The 17,247-nt window shown below is 44.2% G+C and overlaps 1 protein-coding gene across 1 annotated transcript in view; it reads left to right on the top strand.

Moving 5' to 3' along the window:
* Positions 1-17,247, top strand: part of B4galnt3 (beta-1,4-N-acetyl-galactosaminyltransferase 3) — an 89,624-nt gene that overhangs the window by 26,125 nt on the left and 46,252 nt on the right. The gene's annotated exons all lie outside the window — the stretch shown is intronic.

Genomic DNA, 17,247 nt, shown 5'->3' with positions numbered 1-17,247 from the left:
TGGGCTATATAGTGAAAACATGTCTCAAAAACAAAGCAAAAAAAACCCAAACTAGGCCAACAAAATGGCTTAACAGGAAAGCCTATACTCACACATACATACATGATGATAATAAAACAAAACCCAAACTGCTGGTCATTGAGGTGCAGGTTTGTAACTCCAGCTACTCTGGAGATTGAAGCAGGAGGATCACAAGTTCAAGGCCTGCCTAGGCAACTTAGTGAGACCCCTTCCCACACTAAGAAAGGACTGAAGCTGTTGCTTAGAACACTTACCAGGCCTGTATCTCTACTACCAAAGTATTTTTTTTTTTTTTCGAGCCAACCAAAACAAAAAACTGTTTTTGAGGGCCTGGAAGGATGGCTCAGTAGTTAAGAGCACTGGCTGCTCTTCCAGAGGTCCTGAGTTCAGTTCCCAGCACCCATGGTGGCTCATAACCATCAATAACTGTAGTCCCAAGAGATCCAATGTCCTCTTTTGGTGTGCATACATGTAGATAAAACACCCATATACATAAAGTACATATAAGTAAATAAATCTTTTTAAAAAAATTTTCGACGTGGACATATGTAGGGCCAGCTACTCAGTAGCCTGAGGCGGGAGGTTATGAGTTTGAGGACAGGCCTGGGGTGTAGAAAGATGGTAGTGTGTGAGCTTAGCATGTGTGAGTTTAGCGTGTATAGTGGCTCTTGGTTCCAACCAGGACCGTTTGCATGAACACACATACACAGTTTTTATTGAAGAATGTATTATAATGCAAAGTAAAAAAGAAAACAATTGTCTGCCATGTCAGCACCCAGGCAGCTGAATCAAGATGATCTCAGGGTGACTCCAGGGTGGATTCCACAGCAACACCCACTTCAAAAACCGAACTAGCAAAGTTCTCCAAACCACATAATGTAAACAAGTGGTTTGTCAGAGGTTTCATATACTTTCTTATAGACCCCTCCCTCTCTCTTTTCTTTCTTTATTCCTTCCTCCCTTTTTTTTGTCTCTTTTAAGACAGGGTCTCTCCATGCCTCCCTGGCTGGCCTAAAACTCGCTGTGTAGACCAGGCTGGTCTGGATCTCACTGTGTAGCCAGGCTGATCCTCCTGTCCCTGCTTCCCCAGTGTTTACAAATGTGTACCCTCAATCCTGGCTTCCAGATTTTCTCTGATTATACAACACTCACATTATAGACATAGGTACATTTTGAAATACGCTTAATTTTAGAGTAATTTTATGTTCACAAAGACATGACAAAGATACCCTAGCCAAAGAGATCTTACGTCCCTCCCAGTTTTCATGTCATCTTACTTTAGTAAACGTTGCTTGTCACAGTGATGGTCCAGTATCAGAGCACTAATGTTAATTCGAATCAGGCTAGGGCTGTAGCTCAGTTGCTAGAGAGCTTGCCCAACATACACCAAGTCCTAGGATGCATTTCTGGCTCACAATTCAGAGGTGGAGGCAGGAGGATCAGAAGTTCAAGGTCATCCTCACATAAGTAGGGTGTTGAAGCTAGCGTGGGATACGTGAGACCCTGTTTTAAAAAGTTGGAGATCACACTTGTTTGTTTCGTTTCCGTGATGCTGGGGCCTGAGCCAGGCCCTCATACGTGGAAGACAAGGCTCCACCACTTTTCTACACCCTGCCCTATACTTACTTTGTCTACTTATTCTTGTGTATAAGTGTTTTGCTTACATGAATGTCTTGTACCATATGTGTGCCTGGTGCCTCAGGAAGCCGGAAGAGGGTGTTAGATCTCCTGGGCCTGGAGTTACAGAGTGTTGTGAACTACCATGTGGGTGCCGGGAATTGAACCCAGGTCCTCTGGAAGAAGATCAGTGCTCTTAGCCACTGTGCCATCTCTCCAGCCCTCCTCCCCCACATTTTATTTTGGTTTCCTTTCCAATTTTTTTTTTTTTTTCCTATTCCAGGATCTCATCTGTTTAGTCATCATGTTTCCTTGAAGGTTTGTTTTGGTTGTGACAGGTTTTTTTAAAATTATCTTTATTTTATGTGCCTTGGTATTTTGCTTGTGTGATGCCTGTGTGTGGATGTTGCAACCCCTAGAATTGGAATTATAGGCAGTCTTGCGCTGCTGTGTGGATACTGGGATCGAACTCGAGTCCTCTGGAAAAGCAGCCAGTGCTCGTAACCTTTGAGCCATCTCTCCAGCTCCAGGTGACAGTTTTAATTATTTGCTTTGTAGCCTCACTTTTGCTATATATGGCAATTTCCCCCATATAACTGTTTAGAACACTTCTGGAGTAGTGTATAAGATATATACGTGTGTGTGTGTGTGTGTGTGTGTGTGTGTGTGTCTGTCTGTCTGTCTGTCTGTGCTTTGTATGTACTGGGGGTCTAACCCAGAACTTGTGTCTGCTATCTAGGAAAATGTTCTACTCTGAGCCACACACCAGCCCCTTACACACTTTAAATCAACTGCCATGTTGAACTGAGGGGGTCTACTCCATCATCATACTGCCCCTGACAATAATAATAATAATAATAATAATAATAATAATCCCTACTCTAAAAGAATAATAATAAATAACAACAATAAAAGCAATAGTAATCCCTACTGTAAAATAATAACAATAAACAACATTAATAAAACAATAATAATCCCTACTGTAATAGTAACGCTGGGCCTAAGTGCTGTCTAGAGAGGTAGATGCTTCCTGCTGCCCTGGAGCTTTGATGCTGTCAAAGGCAGGAACAGCTTATGTAGGTAATCCCACACAGTTTAGGGTAAGAATCTAGTGGCCAGGGGCTGGAGAGATGGCTCAGTGGTTGGGAGCACTGTCTGCTCTTCTGGAGGACCTAGGTTCAATTCCCAGCACCCACATGGCAGCTCACAACTGTCTGTAACTCCAGTTCCAGGGGACCCGACACCCTCATGCAGGCAAAACACCAATGCACATAAATTAAAAAACAGAAAAATCAGTACTGCTGTTGCTCTTCACCTCTCAAAAGGGCGTATCTTTAAGACTGTGTGGTTGGAACACTTACTCATGAAAACATTGGGCTTGTCTGAGGAAACCCTGAAAAAGAAAAGAACTTGGTCTCTGTGTGTCCATTTAACCATGGGGCAGAACATTTCCTAGTGCGGGCAATCGGATGCTTGAGGACTGAGGGTCAGGGTGTAGGTAGCTCTGCATGCTTAGTGTGTGCGAGGCTCTGGATCTTCTGGTGGTCATCATTTGTAACTAGAAGTGATCTGGAAAATGACTTACCAGAGTTTCCCAGTATAGCGGGTTGTTTTCTTTTCTGGCTGCCCTGGAACTCACTCTGTAGCTCAGGCTGGCCTCAAACTCACAGATCCGCCTGCCTCTGCCTCCCGAGTGCTGGGATTAAAGGCGTGCGCCGCCGCCGCCGCTGCCGCCGCCACCACCACCCAGCTGGTTGTTCTCTTAATTGTCTCTTCTCTACCCATCTCTCTAATCTCAGACACCTATTGATGGCAGCATCCAAGTCTTTTTTTTTTTTTTTTTTTTTTTTAAGATTTATTTATTGCCTGCATGTGTGTTTGCACACCAGAAGAGGGTGCCAGATCTCATTACAGATGGTTGTGAGCCACCATGTGGTTGCTGGGAATTGAACTCAGGACCTCTGGAAGAACAGTCTTAACTCTTAACCTCTGAGCCATCTCTCCAGCTGTCCAATTCTTATTAGTTAATGAAGATAAAATTTCTAGATTCCACACATTCTCTGTCACCACAGAAGGACCATTACCTGTTTTGGAACAACTTCCTTTATAAACTTAATCTTGGATTTAGGCCTCTCTCTGTTCAAGTCAGAGCCTCTGACCTACTTAAACCCTCAGATTAACGTCCACCATTCTCCAAGGCTCAGCCTCTCCTTTCCTCCCTCTAACTTCTGATTTACAGAGGCCCAATAGCACCAGGACTCTGTTCTTTTGGGATTAACCCTCCTAGACTCTGGACTTGAGAGCTAGACAACAGAGGAAATCACCTCTCAAAGAAGAGTCAGGAAGCAAGGAAGAATCCCTTGAATCCAGTCTTGTGAGTTGACAGGAGAGGCCTGGGCCCCAAGAGTCTTGCTAGGCATTTATTACATGGAGGGAAGGTAGAACCTGGGTCTGATAATTTCTTTTGCCCAACACAGAAGTTCTGCTGTTTCTTGAAGGCATTTGAACCAGGAACATACCCAAGACACTGCTTCCCCTCCAGTACTTCAGAGATGAAGGGCAATTTGTCCTGAGACCTCCTGGCCATTGCTATAACTGAGCCTGCCTCCCTTTTAGGACCCCATTTCCAAGGGAGTGGTCAAGTTCATTGAACTAAAGGGCTGACAGCAGAGAAATACTTTGCAAAATGCAAATGCTTAATAATAAATGAGCATTAGAAGCCATCCTGAGGCCACTGTGTTTTAGGAAACCCATCTGCTGGAGTGGGACAGGAGACTATTTTCAGGGCAGGAGGGACTTGAGGCACAGAATGGTGAATGGGGCAGCCTCCTGAGGGATTTACATGGTCCGGAAACCCAGGTATAGGATTAGAGAAGAAACAACTGCTTTGCACAGGGACTCCTCACTCTCCCAAATGTTGATTTCATTGACCTAAATCAAGCCCCTGCTCCTATGTGCTGGGACCTATTTTAAGAGAGTCATAAATATACAGACTCGGAAATGCCTGGTGGGGGGTGGCAAGAGGATGTGGTTGCACTCCAGGACAGGATCCAGCTCAAATCACACTCCCCGCCCCTGGATTTCAGGCGGGCAAGAGGGATGACAGTGAGCTGGTGTTTGCAAGAAGGTGCCAGGAGGTTGTTCTAAACAAAACCTAGAGAGGTCACTGGCTAACATGTGTTCCTGCTTCTGCTCTCAGTGGTGGGAGCTGAAAAGAAAGGGAGAAACCTCTTCTCCATCACACCCCTTTTTACCCTCCATCACACTGCACTGGGATTACTCACTTGTCTATAGGCTTTCATTAGATCTGTTGATGTTTCCCAGGATCGAGTCCTGCGCCACACACCTGTGCTCCCTGCCCTGGCTCGAGAGTCCAGTCCAAGGTTACTGAGTCAAAAATACACTAATCTTTAGCTTAGAGAAATAATTTAGATCCTTCTCCTTACTTTTCAGGTAAGGTGTGTGATGGGCTTTGATTGCCCAGGCTGGCCAGGGCATGCAACATGTCTACAAGGCCTCTAACTCAAACCAGGTTTCAGTCAGGGGTTGAACACCGTGAGACACAGCTCTGGGTGTTACTGGGTGGGGCTGAGATGTGGCAGCATTGGGCAGACCAGAGGGCTCTGGATAGCTTTGCCCACTCAGAGCTGGTCATGATCCTCAGTGATAGAGCCCTTGCCTAGCACGAGATCACGCCCCCCCCACCCCGGTTCCTTTGAAGCACCAGGAATTTGGTATGAGTTTACCTGGCCTGCTGTTTTTGTAAGCCTTGGAAATAAGAAAGCTTTTGTGTCAGTACTTTAAGGCGGTAGTGTGGTCTTCCTTGGCATGACGCAGCTCAGGGATGGAGTGGCGACTTTCCCCAACTCCATGGTCCTCCAGTTTCTCCTTCTGTGATCTGAGAAGTACTTGGAGAGGGGAGCTCACCTGAGCTTTCAAGAACAAGTCAGTCTCTAGTGAGATATTTACACCAGCTCATGCCCAAGGGTGCAGTATGAGTCATTTAATCTAATTGGTTTAATAAGTAAACGATCTGTGCACAAAGAGGAGGGGGTTGGGCACCAGAGGGAGGGGCTCTGCTATCTACAAATCCTAAGGAGTCCGCTTTGAAGAGAAACCTGCCACCAGCTCTCCAGGGATCTGTGGTAATTAAGCCAGGGGTGGGGTGGGGGGATGCTTTGGGAAGGAGGAAGAATGGAGACCGAGATGTCCTGGTGGTAGGAGAGGTAGGTCAGGTTCTCAGTGCCCATCCTAAAAAAGAAAAAGGGATCATTCATTGGAGTACACAGTTCAGTAGGGGTTGGGGGTGTGGCTCAGTGCTCAGTGGTAGAGCTCTACCTATCATGTGCAAGGGGGAGGTATAACCTCTAGCACCATACACACACACACACACACACACACACACACACCGCCAAGGACAGTTCAGTGCAATCACTATTTAATTTTAAAACTTTTCTTTGTTGTTCTGAAAAGGAACCAAGTACACTCCATCTTCTCTCCATCCTCCAGTACAGGCAACCACAAGTCTTCTCTTGTTTTTATAGTCTCTGGGAATAGTTCTGAACATTTCATATGAATGGCCCATGTAATAGGTACCCCATTGTGTCTGGGTTTTTCCTTTCACTTAACAAACAGTATTTTCAGGTTTAATGATGTAGCATGGGTCTCTCAGTATCCATGGCTTGTGGATGCCCAAATCCAGGGATGCTCCAGTTCCTTATGTTCATGCAACCTAGTACATCCTCCTGTATACTAGAAGTCATTCTAGATGGCTTGTGGTATCTGGTATAGCATAAATGTGATGTAAATAATTGTTAAACTGTATCTTTATATGTATTATGATATTCCATGCATGCATATATATATTTTGTTTCTTTTTCTTTTCTTTCTTTTTTTTGGGGGGGTGGTTATTTCTTTTTCTTTTCTTTCTTTTTTGGGGTGGTGGTGGTGGTGGTGGGGTAAGACATGGTGGCATTTAGTCCAGGCTAGCCTCAAACTCACAATGTAGCCCAAGAATGGCCTTAAACTTCTGATTCTCCTACCTCTATTTCTGAGTGCTGAGATTAAGGCTTACCGCACCATGCTCTGTTTATGGGTGCTGGGAATTGAACCCAGGACCAAGGATGTGCTAAAAGCATTCTATAAGCTGAGCTGCATCCCTAGCCCTTTCTCTCTCTCTCTCTCTCTCTCTGTTTTTTTTTTTTTTTTTTTTTTTTGAAACAGGGCTTCTTTGTGTATTCCTGGCTGTCCTGGAACTCAATCTATAGACTAGGCTGACCTCAAACTCACAGAGATCCACCTGCCTCTGCCTCCTGAGTGCTGGGATTAATTAAAGTCATAAGCTACTACTGCCAGCTGCTTTGTCTTTTGAGATAAACTTGTTTTTCCTTTTGTTTTGAGATAGGGTCTCACTGTGTTTCTGCTCCTGTTCTGGAACTCACTGTGTAGCTCAGGCTGGTGGCAAACTCAGAGGGATCCACCTGCCTCTGTCTCCCAGTGCTGGGATTGAAAGTGTGCGCCACTACCCTGGTTCTGTTTTTGTCTTTTGAGACAGGGTTCCCTAAACAGTTTCAGCAGCTGTCCTGGGACTCACTCGCTGTGTAGCCGGGGCTGACCTTGAACTCACTATCTGATCTTCCTGTCTGATCTGTCTCCCAGGTGTCTTCATTAACTACTGATAGACAGTGGGTTATTTACAGTTTGGGGCTGTCAGAACTGACACTGCTCTGGTGGTTTTACTTCTTTTTTGTTGTTTTTGTTTTGTTTTATATTGCTGGCCTAGAACTCATGGACGATCTTCCTACCTCTGCTGTTTTTCCTTTGTTTGAGGGTTCTAATTTCTCCATATCTTCACTAACTGTCTGACACACACACACACACACACACACACACACACACACACACACACCCCTATACTAGTGAGTGTGAAGTGGCCCTTGCCAGGTAAAGTAGATGGACATTGTTATTCTCATTTGTTTCCCGTGGGAAAGAAACACGCATGGAGGGGAGCTGTGTGGAACACACAGTAAAAGTGTGCAGCTGTTGAAAAGTGCTTGAGACAGTTGAGGGGAACTGAACAACTTGCAGGAATACTGGGCCGCCTAGTTTTTACGTCAGCATGACACAGGTTAGTCATTGGGAGGAGGGAGCTTCGCTTGAGAAAATGCCTCTGTGAGATCTGTCTATAGGCAAGCAAGCCTGTAGGGCACATTCTTAATGATTGATTTATAGGGCCCAGCCCATTCTGGGTTAGGGCCACCCTTGGGCAAGTGGTCATGGGTTCTGGGTTCTGTAAGAAAGCAGGCTGAACAAGCCATGGGCAGCAATAGCAGCACCCCTCCATGGCCTCTGCATCAGCTCCTGTCTTCAGGTTCCTGCCCTGTTTGAGTTCCTGTCCTGACTTCCTTCCATGATGAAGGGTGATATGGAAGTGTAAGCCAAATAAACCCTTTCCTCCCCAACTTGCTTTTGGCCATGGTGTTTCATCATAGCAATAAAAGCCCTGACTAAGACACTCACACACACACACACACACACACACACACACACACACACACACACACGTTATAAAGCTATCTGTGTTTTGAGTCAGTTTCAGGTTTTTTTATTCCACTTATTTATTCCCTGTGTGTGTGTGTGTGTGTGTGTGTGTGTGTGTGTGTGTGTGGTTGTGAGTCATGGCACACAAGTGGAAGGCAGAGGACAACTTGTGGGAGTCAGCTCTCTTCTTCCGCCACGGGGATTGAACTCAGGTCATCAGGCTTGGTGGCAAGTGCCTTTATTGGCTAAGCTATCCTATCCTAAAACACACCCGAGTGACATAAATGATGATGAATTGCTGACGTTTGTGCTTCAGTTCTAACACACATATATACAACAGTTTCACTTTTTAACTCAGTCTCGAAATCAGAGCAGCTATGTATGAACCATGATTGAAGACAGTTAAATGGCCACTGGTTGAGAAGTACTTTGCTCAAATATTCCATAAAACTATTTTTCAGTGTTGGGGGTTGAACCTGGGACTTGCACACACTCAGCAAGTGTTCTACCACCTAAGCTCAGTCATAGATTCTTCCAGAAAACTTTGCTACTCAAGAACTGAGAACCAGTAGCCCCAACATTCTTGGGAGCTTGCTGGATGCAGGTTCTTAGGTCTCCCACACACCATCAAACTGCCCCTCACACACCTTACCTCCAATGCTAGACGTGGAACTCAAGACTTGATGCATGCTGGGTAAGTACTCCATCACTGAGCCATGTCCTTAGCCCCAAAGATGATGGACTTGGGATGCTGCCATTTACTAAGATGCATATCTTTGGAAACAAATATCAAGTTTGGTTTTTCTGAGTTACTGCAAAGATGTTCACATAGGGACTCGGTAAATTTAAAAAATACATATAAAGAAAAATCAGAGCAAGCGTAGGGAAGTGGATGATTAGCGAGTGGTATTCTACAGGACTAATGAGTAAGGTGGAATGTCAGTAGGAAGAACAGTCCCTGGACCGAGCCAGCCGCAAAGTTAGAGAGAGTGGTTGGAGGCAGGAGAATGAGCTTTTAGCAAAAAGACAGAAGAAGGCCATGTGAGAGCTAAAGGATCAAGGGTCCTGGGTTCTGCCTGGCAGGTTTTTGTGCTCTAGGGTCTGGGGAAGGACTCAAGGATGTTTCTGTATTGGTTTTAGTTCAGAAAACTACATTATGGTTCCAGCCTGGGACCCATGCGTAGGTGGGGGCATGCCTTTGAGACGCAGAGATTCACCCACCCCCAAATACCTGTTTGGGTCCTCTTCACAAAGGGCCTTTGTGTTTCATTGTGTGCCCTGTTGTTCTCTAACCACCTGTCCAGGGTGCTGTGCAAAAAACACAGTTGGGGGGCAGGATCGACTGTGGAAAATGCAGCCAGCCCTGTGTCAGTGGCCACACAGGGACTTCACATGTGACTCTCTGCTTCCTGACTGCTGTTCCCTCAGCTTCTGTTCTCCATTAACGAGGAGGCATCATAAGACAAGTGAGGATCAAGTGAGCAGCCCATGGACTTTGACACCACACAGAACTGGTCTCAGTTCAGTCTTTTGTGACTTGTGGAGCAAAGCCTGTAAAATCTTATCAGTAGGGTAGGGAAAGGAGTACCTCCCTGGTTCTGCCTTGGGAATGAATGAATGCACAGTACTTGGCCTAGCGTGGGAAATCAGTAAACCATAGCCTGGAGTGCTGAATGGAGCCGCCCAGCCTCATCTACATTGAGCACATATTGGCTGAATTTGTTCAAGCCTCTGAATGTTGCAGTTGGAAGATGAGGCAGTAGAGATCTTGAAATAACAGACTTGGCAAAAGGCATATAGCAAAAAAGCAGTAGGCAGGGACTCAGTCCAGAATTTTCTGACTCTTAACTTCATTTGTTAGACTGTACTTGCCCACTAGACAAAGCAGCTGTGCCCCACACTGTGCTTGGTAAATGTAGCCTGTTGACTGAGTGCGCCTTTCTTTTTAAGCACCTTTTAAAAGCTTTCTCTCCACTATGAGCTACTCTGTACAGCCGTCACAACTCTTAATATACTGGTCCAAGAAGCCAACTTAAAATAGGTAACAGACTGTACTCTTTGTGAGAAAGCTGTATCTGTTTTTGTATGGTGGTGAACTCTGGGGAACCTAGCCGAGTGCTCCTAGCAGCCCAAGGGGATAAATTTGCATCTTGCCCAATAAATTGCCTACAACAGACTCTCTGAAACATGGAAAACTTATTCCCCTAAGACCCAGGAAGGCTAAACAGTTAATAGCGTCCCAAGAGTTTTATGTATTACTAGGATACAGTGATCAGAGATCATTAAACATCAAAGTTTATGTTCAAGAAGGGAAAAAATAAAATACAAGGTCCAAGCCCTCTGCCTTAGTTATCTTTACAAGTACTCCAAGTAGGAGAAGGCTCCAGAGCCCACTTAGAGTTATCAGGTAAAAGGAGAGTGGGTAGATCCGAAAGGAGCGGTGCCGGCTCAGGAAGGCCCTCTTGCCTTTCACCTTCCATATCATTCATTCTCTGCAGCACACTTACACTTACCTTCCTCCTCCCTTTTTGGGATAGGGACCAGGGCAGTCTGACCTATTTCTGAGCAGATTTTTATCAGCTCATCTTCTTCAGTGCCCTCATTTTCTCTTTGGTTCCACTAGACCTGGCATCAGAGGTTCCTTAAGCCAGTTCGACACTGGCATCCAGGAGAATGCTTGCTGTTTCTCAGGGCCAAGGTGAACAGAGATGGGATAGGTAATCCTGAGATGGTCACTCTGAAGGTGCTCTCTGTTGTACCTGGCTTGCCACTTTCCTGCTCCTTACTAAAGTCCTGTAGTGAGCTGAGGATTTCTGCGTTTATCCGACCTCAGGGGAGTCCTACACTCCCAGCTCTTCGTCCGAGTGTTGCACCTGGAGCCAGCCCTGGCTCGGGGAAAGGGGTGATGGAGAAATCAACGAGTTGTGGGGACTGTACATGGAGTAGAGAGTCTCCGAATGAGCCATCTGTGCATGTTTAGTCAACATCTGTATTGACTCAGCTCCAGGTGGTTCAGGGTGGTTTATAGGCGAGTTCTAACACTCATCTGAGGAACTTAGGAACTATGTAAGGCTAAGGGACAGCAGAGAGCTTTGAAAATGATTTTTTTGTTTTGTTTTGTTTTTTTGAGACAAGGCCTAATTTCAGCCCAAGCTGGCCTAGAACTCACTAAGCCTGGGTGGTCTCAAACCTGCAAGAGTAACCCTATTTTAGCATTCCACTATGTGCTGGGATTACTGAAATTGACTATTGAACAATGTGACTCTTTTGCCTAGGTTGATGTGGTAAGAACACATATCATAATTATTTAGTCAGTGTACAAAATAGGTATCATTATAGCATTTTCATGTATATTTATTATTGTACTTTGTTTATACTCACACTCCACATTACCCTCCCTTGTCTTCCATCCCTTGGTCTTTAGACTCCTCCCCTTCTACGTAGGCCCCCTTCTGTTCCCATGTCATATGACAAAATATATATATATATATATATATATATATATATATATATATATAATGTATGTATTCAACATAGGAGAAAACAAATGCAGCATTCATCTTTCTAAGTCTAACTTACCTTATTTAAAATAGTCTCCAGATCCATCCATTTTCCTGCAAATGACCTAATTATATTCTTCTTTATGGTTGAATAAAATTCAATTATGTAACTACATATTTGTCTGTCACATTTTCTTTTTCTTTTTCTCCTCTTTTTCTCTTTCTTTCTTTCTTTCTTTCCTTTCTTCCTTCCTTCCTTCTCTTTCTCTCTCTCTCTCTCTCTCTCTCTCTCTTTCTTTCTTTCTTTCTTTCTTTCTTTGAGATAAGGTTTCTCCGTGTGACAGTCCTGGCTGTCCTGGAACTTGTTTTGTAAGCCAGGCTGGCCTCAGATTCACAGAGATTCACCTGCCTCTGCCTCCCAAGTACTAGGATTAAAGGTGTGCGCCACCATACCCAGCTTATCATCATTTTCTTTACCTGTTCATCTGTTAATGGGCATCTTGGCTGATTCCGTATCTTAACTATTGTGACTAATTATCCAGTGAACATGGATGTTCAAATACCTCTGTTGTGAGCTGACCTGGATTCCTTCTGGTATATACCAAGGAGTAATATAGCTAGATAATATGATATTTGTTTGTTTGTTTGTTTGTTTGTTTAGAAACAGGATCTCACTAAGTAGCCAAGGCTGGCCTCAAACGTACTAGAATTGTTTCAGCCTCCCAAGTGCTTAGACCTGTCTTGGCAGTTCTAGCGCTGATTTGTGAGCATCTCTGTACTGTTTTGTAGTGTATATCTTGATTAGGGTTCAGAAAATACAATGTCTAACATACCAAATAATCAGTTGAAATTCTCACTTTTCTTTAGAGCCATAGAGCTGGGTCTTAGGTGTTTGTGTGTGTGTGTGTGTGCGCGCGCAGCATAATTATTATTTGTTTTTTTGAGATAGGGTTTCTCTGTGTAGCTCTGGCTGTTCTGGAACTCATTCTGTAGACCAGGCTGGCCTCAAACTCAGAGATTGCCTATCTCTACTTCCTGTGTACTGGGATTAAAGGCATGTATCACCATGCCTGGCTAAAGCTAATTTTTTGACTGTAGAGAATATAAAACTATCATTCAGTAGTTTAATCAATCATCTTGAGACAAGGTCTCATTAACTTTGTGAAGGTCAGAGCAAACCAGCAGAGGTCATCTTATGGAGTTGTAATCAATGGCATTTTAACCAAAGTAAATATTTATACTACAGCCCAAGGGACTGATTCTTTCTTCAAGATTTAGAAAATTACATTGCTTTATTTACTTTGTGTGTGTTTTGAGTGTGTGCATGCATGTGTATGTGTCTGCATGCATGTGCGTGTGCATATGCAATACCTCATAGTGCAGATGTGGAAGTTAGAGGATAAGCTGTGGAGGGCTGCCTTTCTCCTTCCACCATGTGGCTCCAGCTCAGGCCATCAGCTGCCCCCAAGGGACAGATTCTTACGGTGAAGGTGGAGGACAGCAATATCGGCTGGACCGTCAATATTGACTGGCCTGGCCTTCCCAGTCCAAGTCCCTTTCTCACATATACTTGCAATGGTTTGTCTTACTGATTTGAAGATTCTGGGGAGGCCATTGAGTAACTCAGCGGGTAAAGGTGCTTACGGCTGAGCATAATGACTTGAGTTTCATCCCCAGGATCCACAGGATAGGAGAGACTAGACTGCAGAAAGCTGTGTCTACTGTCATCCCCCCCAACCCCCCCCCCCCCCCCCCCCCAAAAAATAAGTGTAATTAAAAACAAACTCCAGGACTAGAGCTATAGCTCAGTTGGTAGAGGCCTTGCTTTGCATGCTTGAGGCCCTGGATTTGATTTGTAGCCTCACACATACACACAGAATACATACATACATAATACATACATACACACACACACACACACACACACATACACACATACACACATACATACATACACACACACATACATGCATACATACATACACACACATACATACACACATACACACATACACACATACACACATACACACACACATACATACATACATACATACATACACACATACATACATACACACATACATACATACACACATACACACATACATACACACATACACACATACATACATACACACATACATACATACACACACATACATACATACACACATACATACACATACACACATACATACATACACACATACACATACATACATACACACATACACACATACATACACACATACATACATACACACATACACACATACACACATACATACATACATACATACATACATACATACATGCGTACATGCCACTTTTTTGAACTTCTAGGACTAGAATTTAGGGCCTTATGCATATGAGGCAAGAGCTTTGTCATTGAGCTACACACCAGCCCTTATTCTTTATTTTAAAAATTGTTTCGCAACCTAAAGAAAGGATCCCCCCTCCTTCTGTTGTGAAATGTTAGGAGATTAACATGTCAAGGAAGTACTTAGTATGTTTCTGGGTATGTCTGTGCATGTAAGGATGGTAGAGGAAATCGTGTAGGGAGCCTAATAAGTGGTGTGTCAGTCAGGTCTGACATCCCTTCTCAAGCTCCCACCTTTCAGACTGAGGCCACAGGTAATGCCCAACCTTGTCGAGCTCGGAGCCTTCTTCACGTGGTAGCTCAGTCAGATTTAGGACTGATCCTGCCCTTCACTCTCAGGCTCAGATTCTCAGGGAAACGTGTTCTCCAAGCTGCCTCTGTTGACCGTGACCTTATTTCCACACGAAGGCTTGTGTTCTTAGAGTCCAGGCTAGACAGACCCAGCAATATTGGGCACTTGCCACCAGACTCATAGACTAGATAGATGCCTTGCTTGTTAGTAGACTAGGAAGGTGTTCTGAACCAGACAGAGACCTGGGTTTTAGTTGTGGGTCTTCTCCGAACTTGCTTTGTGATCTCAGACACAAATGTGTTGACCTTAGCCTTTAGCTTCCTAATGGAGACCATATTTGAGCTTGTAGCAATGATTTCTCTGTTTCCCTGGACTGCAACAAGCTATTTTGTTTGAGACAAAGTCTCTCTATGTAGCCCTGGCTGTCCTGGAATATGTACACCAGGCTAGCCTCAGACTCACAGAACTCTGCCGGCCATTGTCTACTGAGTGTTGGGATCAAGAGTGTGCACCACTGTGCTCAACTTGAGCTATTTCTTTCTGTTGTTGTTGTTGTTGTGATTTGTTTGTTTATTTGTTTGAGACAGTCTCACTACACAGTCCAGGCTGGCTTTGAACTTGAGATTCTCCTGAGTTACTCAGTCTCTAATGTGCTGGGATTGCAGGCCAAAGCCGTGATACCCAGCTGAAAAACATCACTTTTTTTTTTATTTTGGTTTTTTTTTTTTTTTTTTTTTTTGTCTAGACAAGGTTTCTCTGTGTAACAGCCCTGGCTGTCCTGGAACTCACTCTGTAGACCAGGCTGGCCTTGAACTCACAGAGATCTGCCTGCCTCTGCCTCCCAAGTGCTGGGATTAAAGGTGTGTGCCACCACAGCTGGCAAAAGCATTACTTTTCAAAGTCTGGCTAATGACTGTTTTTACCTTATCTTTTCAAGAAATCCATTTAGAACACCATCTCTGTATAATTGTTGTGGGATAATCTTTTTGTATGGTGTGAAGATGTGTCTCTGCCAAGGCACCTTCTGATTGGTTTAATAAAGAGCTAGGCAGAGACAGGGAAGAAGAGAGGCAGGATTCGCCAGTGAGACACAGAGACAGTTGGACATACGGTACTGAGGAGAGGTAATGAGCCACGTGGCAGAGTGTAGATTAATAAGTTATAAGAGCTAGTTGGGAACAAGCCTATGCTAAAGCCAAGCTTTCATACTTAATAAGAAGATTCTGTGTCATTTGGGAGCTGGCAGGACACAGAAAGACTGGCTACATATAAGAGTCTAAATAATCATTTCCCCCATTTTCTAGCTAGTCCGTAAAGTGTTACAGTGTTTGTGTCTTTGATACATTTGTGTACCCTTGCTTTAAAAATAGAATGACTCTCAGGAAAACCTTATCTTTTAAAGAATCAAGTCAATTAGGTATAGCTAAACTGTTTTCACAGGGAAGAACACCTCCCATCCTACCTATATTTGAATGGAGTTGCAGGGTTCTCATAGGCAGGACTGGGGTTTGAATTCTAAGCAGACATCAGAGGTGTTGAGAGATGAGGTATTAAAGATTTCAGTTCTTGACCTCTCTGGGGCCATGGTGGTGTAATTCCCTATTTTATTTGCTTTGTGGTCTTTCCCCAATTTACCTTAAAAACAAAACAAACAAAAAACAAAAGCACTAGGCGATGGTGGTGCACGCCTTTAATCCTAGCACTCCATGGTCTTGTAGTCTGGCTGGCCAGAACTAAGTGGCCTCAGACTTCCAGTGATAGCCTTGCTTCTAACTCCCGAGTTCTCCATAACTAGCTCCCAAAGTTATCTGTGGCCTAAGTTGAGGCTAGATCAAACCATAGTAGAGAACTAATCTTCCAGTCTTTGTGTTTAGTTGCTGTTTCACTGACTGATACATGGTCATACTACACACTACCAGTGTGCATCTGTGCACACGTGACTTACCACAAGACTTTAAAGTATCTAGAATCAAGCATGTGGCACATATCTGTATTTTCAGCACCTGGGAGGCTGAGGCAAGATCACAAGTTTGAGACCAGATTGACCCCCACCCACACGCACCCACAAGTCTATACCATCATGTTAATTCCACCATCACTCAATGTAGCTATAATGTCAAACAATTGGACTAAAAGGTTCTAAATGGTTACTCTGAAAGACCTGCTTCTTGGAAGACAGGCAGCTCACAGTCTCCACACGTGCTTCCTGAGCTGCAGATTGTAAGGGACCAGAAAGTTTAAGCACTCCTGGAAGCTGGGCTGTATTGAAATTGGTGTTTTCACACTGTCTAGTGTATTAGAACATTAGTGCCCTGGGGAGGGCCCCTCCTTAGGCACTCATGTCTTCTGCTGCTTTCCTTGTTATGGACTGGCAGTGGTTCAGCCTGAGCATACCAACCTACCACTCCTCTTCCTCTCCAGGGCTCCACAGGTTTCTGCATCCTCATCTACATCCTCAGTGAAACCCAGGCATTATTACCATTTCTCTGAGATAGCAACCTGGTCCCCTTGATCTTCAGCACCTGCTAGATTTTTATTTATTTGTTTGTTTGTTTGTTTGTTTGTTTTTCGAGACAGGGTTTCTCTGTGTAGCTTTGCGCCTTTCCTGGAACTCTATTTGTAGACCAGGCTGGCCTCAAACTCACAAAGATCCGCCTCTGCCTCTGCCTCACGAGTGCTGGGATTAAAGGCGAGTGCCACCACCGCCCGGCTGTTTGTTTTAATGTATTTGTTCGCAGTTTAGTAGTGTGCCTTCCTGGAAGATTTGAAAGCAGGGTCTCAAAGAGACGCCTGAACATTATATTTTGCAGCCTTTTTTTTTTTTTTTTTTTTTTTTTTTAAATACCCTAGTGGTAGAAACAACCCAGCTTTCCATGATGGATGGATACATAAAC

The sequence above is a fragment of the Onychomys torridus genome, chromosome 3, assembly GCF_903995425.1.
Source record: "Onychomys torridus chromosome 3, mOncTor1.1, whole genome shotgun sequence".
NCBI lineage: Eukaryota > Metazoa > Chordata > Mammalia > Rodentia > Cricetidae > Onychomys > Onychomys torridus.
Note: the sequence above shows the minus strand (reverse complement) of the source record. Positions and strands in the feature narration are given on the sequence as shown.